This window comes from Aquarana catesbeiana, linkage group LG01, assembly GCF_042186555.1.
Source record: "Aquarana catesbeiana isolate 2022-GZ linkage group LG01, ASM4218655v1, whole genome shotgun sequence".
Taxonomy (NCBI): Eukaryota; Metazoa; Chordata; class Amphibia; order Anura; family Ranidae; genus Aquarana; species Aquarana catesbeiana.
This window is the reverse complement of record NC_133324.1, coordinates 376,267,769-376,278,244: the sequence shown is the minus strand read 5'-3', so window position 1 is coordinate 376,278,244 and position 10,476 is coordinate 376,267,769.

The window sequence follows — 10,476 nt, the reverse complement described above, 5'->3', positions numbered from 1 at the left end:
TTGTGGGGAGTTTGCAACCCTGTTTGCCAAATATGCAGAGCACCACATTGCTATCCAAACAGACAAAGACAATACTAGATAAAAGGTATTATACATTGTATATTCTTCCTTTACATGTGTGTATGAAGATGCCATTACCTGGGCAGATATAGAATCTGAGGATGCCAAGGAAAATAGAAATGCCCTATTTGGGCATTTTCATCTTCCAATGCCCACTAACAAACTAAAACCAAACTCCATCCCTCTGTTGTTTATATTACTATGCAGATGGAAATGTACCCTAAGAAATAAAGTGGTACTAATATAAAACTATTGTATTTTAAGGTTGCTCTGCAGTATCAAAATGCACCAGCTGGTGGCTCTGCATTTTATATATTTATGTATCTGTCACAAGAAAATACTACGATCCAAAATACATTTAGAACTTTAGTGTCATTGTGATTATCCCATTGTTTTCAAATATACTCTTGCACACAAGGAATTAGTATTCATTTATATGAAGTGTGTTTATACTTACTAGAAAATAAAGTCAAACTCCAGGAATTCAACCATTTTATTTAAATGTTTTGACTTACTATGACATGCATGCCATCCCTTGGACTTATCCCTTTAATTTACAATTGATAGTTTTGTGAACATTGGGAGTACAGCTGTTCTATATTCCCTGTGTTCTGACAGGAACAATGCTGCATTCTGTAAATGGGTTCACATAATACAAAGCCTCTCCTTCGCAGGAGGAGGGGAGAGGCAGGCAGGGCATCTGCACACAACTCTGCGGATGAAGAAGCTGAGACCTGAAGTCCAGCATTGGAGTGCCAGAAGTACAGTGAAAGCTGTACTCCTGGGGTTCAATAAAAATATGAATTGTAAATTAAAGAGATAAGTCCACTAGGTGGCATGCACCTCTTGGACTTAACCCATAATAAGCCAGAACATTTTGGAAAGCGGCTGACTTCCTGGAATCCAGATTTAAGTGTAAGCAATGTGCCATCCTGTGGCTTTAGTTTACTAAAGTGGCATTATTCATAGTGCTAAAACTTTTTTTGGATAAATTATTTTGGATAGAATAGGGAATAGTTAAACACCCCTTCAGATTCTTTTTACCTGTGTTCCTTTGTGGAGAACCTTAACTTAGTGTCCCTGTAAGCATAACAGGAAGTGAGAGTAAATCTTTCCAAAGAGGGGGAAGACCTTTGTTTTATTTGTCCACAGAACAAGTGACTTAATTGGAAGATTGCTGATTTATCACTTGGTTTGAGTCTGGATTTTAACTAGGCCAATCCCAAAATTTTATTTTGCTTTTTTTCAGGCCTTCTGATGGGGATTTGGGATGACTAAGCAAGTAATATTTCCTGATACAGAAATAGTGGTTCTTTCATCTTGGCAAGTGGACCAAGTCCTGAAAAAGTCCACCGGCATCTTCCATCTGCTACCAGAACATTTGACTGTTGTCATGACTCTATTATCATGGAATCCCATGATTGAATTATGATGGTAACAACAGGACATTTGAAGAATGTTTCATCTTGTAAATTTAGCCTATGAATCTTTCTGCCAAAAGCTGTTTGGCAAAACTAGTATTTCTGTGGCCGGTGGCCATAATTAAACTAATTTAGCAGCAGCCCACCCTTGTATCTAGTTATTTCCCGGTGGTGGCTGACATGGAGCTGTCAGGAGAACGGAAAATTGTATATCAAATACTTACAGCAATTTTCCTTTCCTGACAAGCTCCGTGTCAGAGCAGACTCCCACCCTAAGGACAAAGTTCTAGTTAGGCAACGTTGTTTAGGGCGTGGGGGTCAAATTTATGAGTCGGTACTGATTGCATGGGGGTGGGCGGGGCCTTACCTGGTGGTGGCTGACATGGAGCTTGTCAGCAAAGGAAAATTATGGTAAGTATTTTATATAAAATTTTCCATTTTTTGGTTAGCGGTAGGGCCATCTTGCTGTTTTTTTAATTAAGGACAAATGTTTTAAGTGTGAAAAAAATCTTGGTGTAAACAAACTTGCCTGTGTTTATCTGGATTCATTTATCCACAGGCAAGTCAAGGTTGAATACATTTGCTAATTTAATATGCCGGATTGAGTAGCAACTTATTCATATTGTATGGTGCATGGCTAGATTTCTCTTGTTCAGCCCTGTGGAATGAATGAAGGAATCTGCAGTACCGGTTAATGTATTCAAACAGCCACAGCACCTGCGGCTGTCTGAATACCTGGACAGCAACAGCATCTGGTAGAATGCAATTACTGTTCAGCCATCAATTTTTTCTCAACTTTTTCGAGCTGGATGATGCCAATAGGGCCACCCACAGCTCGAATTTTAGTCAATTGAGTAGGAATTGGACAAAATTTGAGCTGAGTATGTCTACCATAATTCATCAATAGTGTGATCATGTGTATAATGTGATATGATGGTGTATGTTGTTCTGTAAACTAACAAGGGGATTCAAAAGCCACGGCATTAAATGCATCTCTGTATTATTCATGGTTTATCATAACCAGCCTTGTTATGGTAAATGGACTGAAAGGTACAACAAAACCTTCTACTCAAATATTTTGAAGTGAAAAACTCATTTTTCAAACAGAAGGAATTTACGTTTTGTTATTATCAAAATATATCCCAAAACAAGGGGTTTATTCCTTTTTCTACAGGCTGTGGATGAAGTCTTGTAAATCATTACTTCATTACCACTTGGCTAGCTCTGCATCTAGAATTACTGGACTAGTATGGATAAACTCTAACATTTAGGAGCGTATTTATGAAGCAGTAAATGTGACATTTACCTCAATACTCACTGCAAGTGAATCAATCACTGAAATGTAAAATACATGCACCAGGACGATACACCTGCAGTAAATGTTTGATAACTGTCCCGATCACCGCTACCTTGGATGCTAAGAGACTCCTGCAGGTTTGGCATTTGTGTTTCAGCCAAATTACCTGCAGATTCACCCAGGATTTTTTTAAACTATGCCCTGCATAGCCTTTAAAGCTGTTCCCCATGTTTTAGTGAAGTTTAACTACTTTAATACAGGACACTTTCACCCCCTTCCTGCCCAGACCATTTTTCAGCTGTCAGCGATGTCGCACTTTGAATGACGATTGCGCGGTCTTGCAAACCTGTACCCAAATTAATTTACCACTGGGTTTTTTTTTTTTTTTTTGTTAAAAAATGAAAAAAATAATATTTAAAAAAAAAAATGTTTTCTTAGTTTCTGTCATTTTTTAAAATAAGTAATTCTTCTTCACTGATGTGAGGCGGCACTGATGGGGTGGCACTGATGAGGAGGCACTGATATGCAGCACTGATGGGAACCGATAGGCGACACTTTTGGGCACTGATAAGCGGCACTGATGGACGCTGATAAGAGGCACTGATGGACACTGATGGGCTGCACTGATAGGCAGGCATTGATAGGCACTGAAAGGCAGCACTGATTGGCATAACTGATGGGCACAGACTTGCCTCACTGATGGGCACAGACTGGTGTCACTGGTGGGTACAGAGTGCCATCACTAATGTGCACTGCTGGGGCTGCATTGTAATCAAGGCACTGATGATCAGTGCCCTGATTACCTTTCCACATCTTCCCTGTGAGGAGATGCTGCTGATTGGCTCTCCTCACCTCACACTCTGTCAGTGTGAGGTGAGGAGAGCCTATAAATGGCACTTCCTTGTTTACATGTGATCGTCTGTGATTAGACACAGCCGATCACATGGGCAAAGAGCCGCAGTGAGATCGGGGTCACGCCGTGTCCTAGGAACACGGCGCCCATGATTGTGGCTAATCTGGGCACCATCAAATGACATTGTTACAGAACGAGAGCCGCACCGCTCCGCCGTCATTTGACAGTGGGCGGGCGGCGAGTGGTTAAAGTAGTTTGTTTAGACCAAGCTTACCTTTTTTACTTCACTAACAGATGCAACAGCTGTGTATGCTGTATAAATTGTATGTAGCATCAGCTACATACACGTTACAGCTCTGCGTTCTCCACTGGTGGGAACTTCCCCTCCTGCTTTTGAATATAAATCAAGTCGGGCTGAGCCCTGCACCCATTCACAGGGAGATTTGTATTTCATGAATGAATACAAAGCTTTCTCTGATTGGCTAAGGTGGAGAGGCAGGTGGATGATATCACAATCTACAAATCATCTAATTAGAGGAAGCTTTGTATTAATTCATTAATGAATTCTCATGATACAATATCTATTATCAATCTATTATCCCTGATTAAAACTGTCCTTTGCTGGCCAGGTTTACACTGCTGTATCCTACCTAGCCTTTGCTCTTTGCCAGTAGTAAATATTAGCCTAGCCTTGAAACATTTGTGTTTCCTAATTTTAGCAGTAAAGCACTTTGTTGTACTCTTTTAGATTAGTACATTTCAGCCAATTCTTCCTCATTTAAAATGTCCTGCTGATGACCAATTTTACACTGTTGGATCATCAGCTGTCTCTTAATTGCTTTATAAGAATCTGACAGATATTGGTCAACATCAGGGAAGTCTTGTATCAGTGAGAACAGGGGCAGCCTCAGCAAACTACTGCCCATTTTCTATCTGTTGCTCAAAGCGGGCCTTTTAGGTGTGTTGAGCATAGGGCAGCCTACTCACTGGAATAGGCTGCCCTATGCTTGATTGTCACACCATAGAATCTCAGAGACCAAATTTTAGCCCAGAGCCAAGCGCAATTTTACACTCACATTTTGCCACGATTCTTGTGCGTTTTGTTGCACAATAATTGTGGCAAAATTGAACCACGTTTAGGATGCCATTCAAGATGAATGGCACCCAAAGGCACGTCTTGCGTTTTTCCATGATATGGAATCGAGGGCAGAATCTTGCCAAATCTACCAGCGATTCCAATCATCCAAGTGTAAACAGAGCCTAACTTTTGTAGACAAGAAAAAATCCATTCTATAGCCAAATTTGCGCTGCTAGTGTTTGTTAACACTAATGCCCCGTACACACGGTCGGATTTTCCGACGGAAAATGTGCGATCGGAGCGGGTTGTCAGAAATTCCAAACGTGTGTGGGCTTCATCGGACTTTTTCCATCGGATTTTCCGACACACAAAGTTTGAGAGCTTGCTATAAAATTTTCCGACAACAAAATCCGTTGTCGGAATTTCCGATCGTGTGTACACAAATCCGACGCACAAAGTGCCATGCATGCTCAGAATAAATAAAGAGATGAAAGCTATTGGCTACTGCCCCGTTTATAGTCCTGACGTGCGTGTTTTACGTCACCGTGTTCAGAATGATCGGATTTTCCGACAACTTTGTGTGACCGTGTGTATGCAAGACAAGTTTGAGCCAACATCCGTTGGAAAAAATCCTAGGATTTTGTTGTCGGAATGTCCGATCAATGTCCGACCGTGTGTGCGGGGCATATGACTTTCCATTAAAATTGTACTGTTTTGTAACACCATGTACAGCTTTAAGTCACCCCCCAAGCATGTTATTTAAAGAATTTTTAAAATTTTCTCCCAGCAAAGCCAAACTGCTGCAAGGTATTTTTTACAATGGGACATGTCCCCTATGGCAGTGCCCAGCTCCCTATGCTTTTTGTGCAGTAGTTTGCCTATAAGCCCAAAAAAAGGGTCAGAATTTACTGACAAGCGAACGGACACACACACCCCACCCATAGACTTTAGTGGGATTTGCCACAGGATTTATTGAACTCTTGGTGAAAATACACTTTAAAACAATTTCTCCAAGTAATATATAACTATTGTTTCTCTGGAGTAGGGTTTGTGGAGTTATTAGCTTGTATAACCAATCAGGTCATGGCAAGATTTAAAAAAAAAACAGATCTCTCTGATTACCTCTTCTATTCTTGGCATAGCTTAAGCCTGGCTCGCATCTGTGAGGTGTGCTTTATGCCCCGTACACACGGTCGGATTTTCCGGTGGAAAATGTCCGATCGGAGCGTGTTGTCGGAAATTCCGACCGTGTGTGGGCTCTATCGGACATTTTCCATCGGATTTTCCGACACACAAAGTTGGAGAGCAGGAGATAAAATTTTCCGACAACAAAATCCGTTGTTGGAAATTCCGATCGTGTGTACACAAATCCGACGGACAAAGTGCCACGCATGCTCAGAATAAATAAAGAGATGAAAGCTATTGGCCACTGCCCCGTTTATAGTCCCGACGTACGTGTTTTACGTCACCGCGTTTAGAACGATCGGATTTTCCGACAACTTTGTGTGACCGTGTGTATGCAAGACAAGTTTGAGCCAACATCCGTCGGAAAAAAACCTAGGATTTTGTTGTCGGAATGTCCGAACAAAGTCCGACCGTGTGTATGGGGCATAAGATGTGTTGCATTTTAGGTCTGTCTTAGATGTATTTTAGGTGAGTTTTAATTTCTATACTCAATATAACCTGCATTTTGATTAAAGTATATCAAAGATGCAGTCAGCAGGATTTTTTTTTTTAATAAACTTCATGTAAAATGAACAGGTGTGATGAGGGCCTTAGTTTTGTAGCAATCAAGTACCAAGAGCATTTTTTGTAAATATTTTATTTTATTTTATCTTTTTATGTGACAACACTAAAGAAATGACACTTTGCTACAATGTAAAGTAGTGAGTGTAGAGCTTGTATAACAGTGTAAATTTGCTGTTCCCTCAAAATAACTCACACAGCCATTAATGTCTAAACCGCTGGCAACAAAAGTGAGTAAACCTCTAAGTTAAAATGTCCAAATTTGGCCCAATTAGCCACTTTCTCTCCCCGGTGTCATGTGACTCATTAGTCTTACAAGGTCTCAGATGTGAATGGGGAGCAGGTGTATTAAATTTGGTGTTGTCGCTCTCACTCTCAGAGGTGGAGGGTCAGCCTGTCAGTGGTCAGACCATACACCGCACACTGCATCAAATTGGTCTGCATGGCTGTTGTCCCAGAAGGAAGCCTCTTCTAAAGATGATGTTCAAAAAAGCCTGCAAACAGTTTGCTGAAGACAAGCAGACTAAGGACATGGATTACTGGAACCATGTCCTGTGGTCTGATGAGATCAAGGTAAACTTATTTGGTTCAGATGGTGTCAAGCGTGTGTGGCTGCAACCAGGTGAGGCGTACAAAGACAAATGTGTCTTACCTACAGTCAAGCATGGTGGTGGGAGTGTCATGATCTTGGGCTGCATGAGTGCTGTCGGCACTGGGGAGCTACAGTTCATTGAGGGAACCATGAATGCCAGCATGTACTGTGACATACTGAAGCAGAGCATGATTCCCTCCCTCCGGAGACTGGGCCACAGGGCAGTATTCCAACATGGTAACAACCCCAAACACACCTCCAAGACAACCACTGCCTTGATAAAGAAGCTGAGGGTAAAGGTGATGGACTGGCCAAGCATGTCTCCAAACCTAAACCCTATTGAGCATCTGTGGGACATCCTCAAACGGAAGGTGGAGGAGCGCAAGGTCTCTAACATCCACCAGCTCTCTGATGTCGCCATGGAGGAGTGGAAGAGGACTCCAGTGGCAACCTGGTGAACTCCATGCCCAAGAGGGTTAAGGCAGTACTGGAAAATAATGGTGGCCACACAAAATATTGACACTTTGGGCCCAATTTGGCCATTTTCACTTAGGGGTGTTTCTTCAGTTTTGTCACATGAAAATATATAATAAAATATTTACAAAAAATGTGAGGGGTGTACTCACTTTTGTAAGATACTGTATATGTATGTATGATCAAACCTGCCTTCAATATGTGATGAATGGCCTCAGTAACCAGGTAACCATTAAGGATGTTCTGAGAGGAGTGGTAGAGAGCTACATTTTCCGTGAAAAGTTACAAGATTTACATACAACTTTAGATGCTGCTTTCTTGGACCTACTGATTTTTTTTTTTTTTTTAGAGAGTTTCTCGTTTTCTAACCATATGCTCAGTTTGACATACTGCAGTCTGTGACAGGTTTACTTTGAATGATGTGTTGATTCTTACTTATTCTTTGCAATTGTTCATGAAATTACCTTAATAGTACTGTAAGTACCAGATTTGGTACCTAGATTATGTATGTTCTTAGATCTTAAGAACCAGTCTCCAGTGCCTCATTCTATTATCAAACACTTTATTATAGTAGTATAAAATATAAAGGTGTAGTGCTGGTAGATTTTTCAATCTACTGTTGATAGGTAAATTTAGTGGGTTGTCTGTTCATACATAGTCAGATTTGCCTCTGTTCCAGTTTGGCTGAGTTGCATGTAGTTTCACACTGTGCCTGTGGGTGTCGTTGTAGCCATGGGTCGGTGTTGGAAAGGCAACACGCTGAGGCGTATGAGTGCTCCTCTGTCCCGGAGATAATTCGGTGGAGGTGGTCCTCCGAGTTGCATTCTGGGGGAGGGTATTTATGGGACAGACGCCATGTTTGGGGGTTCATTTCGTTCCACCTGCTGGCCCTCCTGGCCAACAGGTATGTGCTAGGAGTACTACCTCGTGGTCCTCCATCCGGGAGGCCCACATAGCTGCAGCACGTGGGTGGCTCAGAAGCCTGTCTGGGGCCTACCACAGCGGCAGAGGAATGGTCCTGGACTGTCTGTCCTAAAGGGAAGAAGCTGGACAACTGAGAAGATCCCAGGGGAGGACCCGTCATGGAAGGATCATGCAGAGTGCTGGTCTGGAGAGCGGCCTGGTGACTCAGTTGGAGGGCGTATCCTAAAGTAACCCTACCTCATAGTACCGCTGGGTCGGCTTAAAGGTTCTAGTGCTGTGTTTGCTATTCATCTTAAACCATTACATCCTGTGGCAGGGGATCGTACGGGTTTCAATACAATCAAGTCTGTGGCAGAGACTTTTGTTTGTGCTGCGTACTGGCTGCTAGATTACTGAAAAACCTATCCAGGCGGGCAAAGATTCAACTCTACAGAGAGAGTATATCCATCTACAAGCTTTCAATTCCTAATACTACACTAAGACAAGGTATTTGAACTTCCCTGCAACTTTCCTTCTACCTCTTACCTGCTACTTCCTTCAATTCATGTTTATTAAAGCACTGGAAAAGATACACAAGTGTCCGGTGCCTACATTGACTGGTGTTAAACTCAATGGGACCCTAGACCCGGTTCTGGTGAAATAGAGGTAACGAAGGTGACGGTAACAGCCCGCTTAAACCAGCAGCTCCACCGTGAGTAATTGCTACAAAGGCTTATCAAATGGCTACTGACTGTGGAACATTAGTGGGTCTACTGTGACTGGTAATATCTCTTGAAGTAATACGAATGATGGATGAACTTCAGTCATCATAGAAAGATGACTTGTGACATAAAATCAGAAACAAAAAGATTGCCACAGGATTTCCGGATATAACTTGCTGCAGGTGTCCTGTAATTTTTTGACAAAGCACTTGCACTGTATTTTTAATCATGATTAGAATGGAGGAAGGCTGCTGGGTAACTGATAGCAGGAGGGTGCGGTGTGAGCTGAGTTGCCGAGAGAACAACTTGAAGATTTCAGTGCTTCTGCTGTGATATATGATGAGGAATCGCTCTACAGTGCCTTTAGCTACAAATGTCAGTATGGGCTTGCTTTAAAATTCATTTACTGGTTGGTAAGAATGTGTAAATACTTGTTCACTTTAAAGCAAAAATGTATGTACATTAGTCTTAGTTCTACAAGCTTGAGATGCTTTGACCAGCTTCTCCCTGGCTCATAGGGCAAAAGGACATGACACACACACCTTACGAGATCCAGAACAATTCTCCTCAATAGATCTATTTTGCCAAACAGGATGCATCAGATTTCTGCAACACATACTAAGGGCTTTAAAGGATAAGTTCACCTTTCTGAATGTTACATGTTACACCCATATTTAGTGTTTAGCATGTAACATGTTCAGGGCCGTCTTTAAGGCAGGGCAAAAGGGGCAGCCGCCCTGGGCCCTGTCATTGTTGTGGGGCCCAAAGCAGCTGCCTCATACTTGCCAACTATCCTGGTTTAAATTCCCTCATCCCTTGAAGTTTTAGTCCCGTGCTGAGTCCCAATATCTCAGTGTGAAGTGCTCCTACTAATGCTGCCCAGCTTTGCCCTATTGTGTACAGATGACTCACCTGCAGACCCTATTTTTACATGTAAATTACCGGCATTCACATGTAAATAGCGGCGTCATTCATATGTAAATAGTGGCGGCCGGTGGCATTCATATGTATATCATGCCCCCCTGAGGTCATATCCACAGTAATCTCTAGCAACCAATCAACATAAATCATGTGCTGTAACTTCTAGCAACTAATCAGTGAACCGTAATGTGTGCTGTAACCTCTAGCAACCAGTCAGTGAGCAGTAATGATACGCTGTAACCTCTGGCAACCAACCGCAATCACTGCCTGATCTGAGGTAAACTGATTTTGAGTCTAGCTGCTATTTATTGTATGTTTCAGAGCAGGTGGAGATCGAAACTGCATGGGGGGGGGCCCAAGAAAAGTTTTGCCCAGGGTGCAATCAATATTAAAGATGGCCCTGAACATG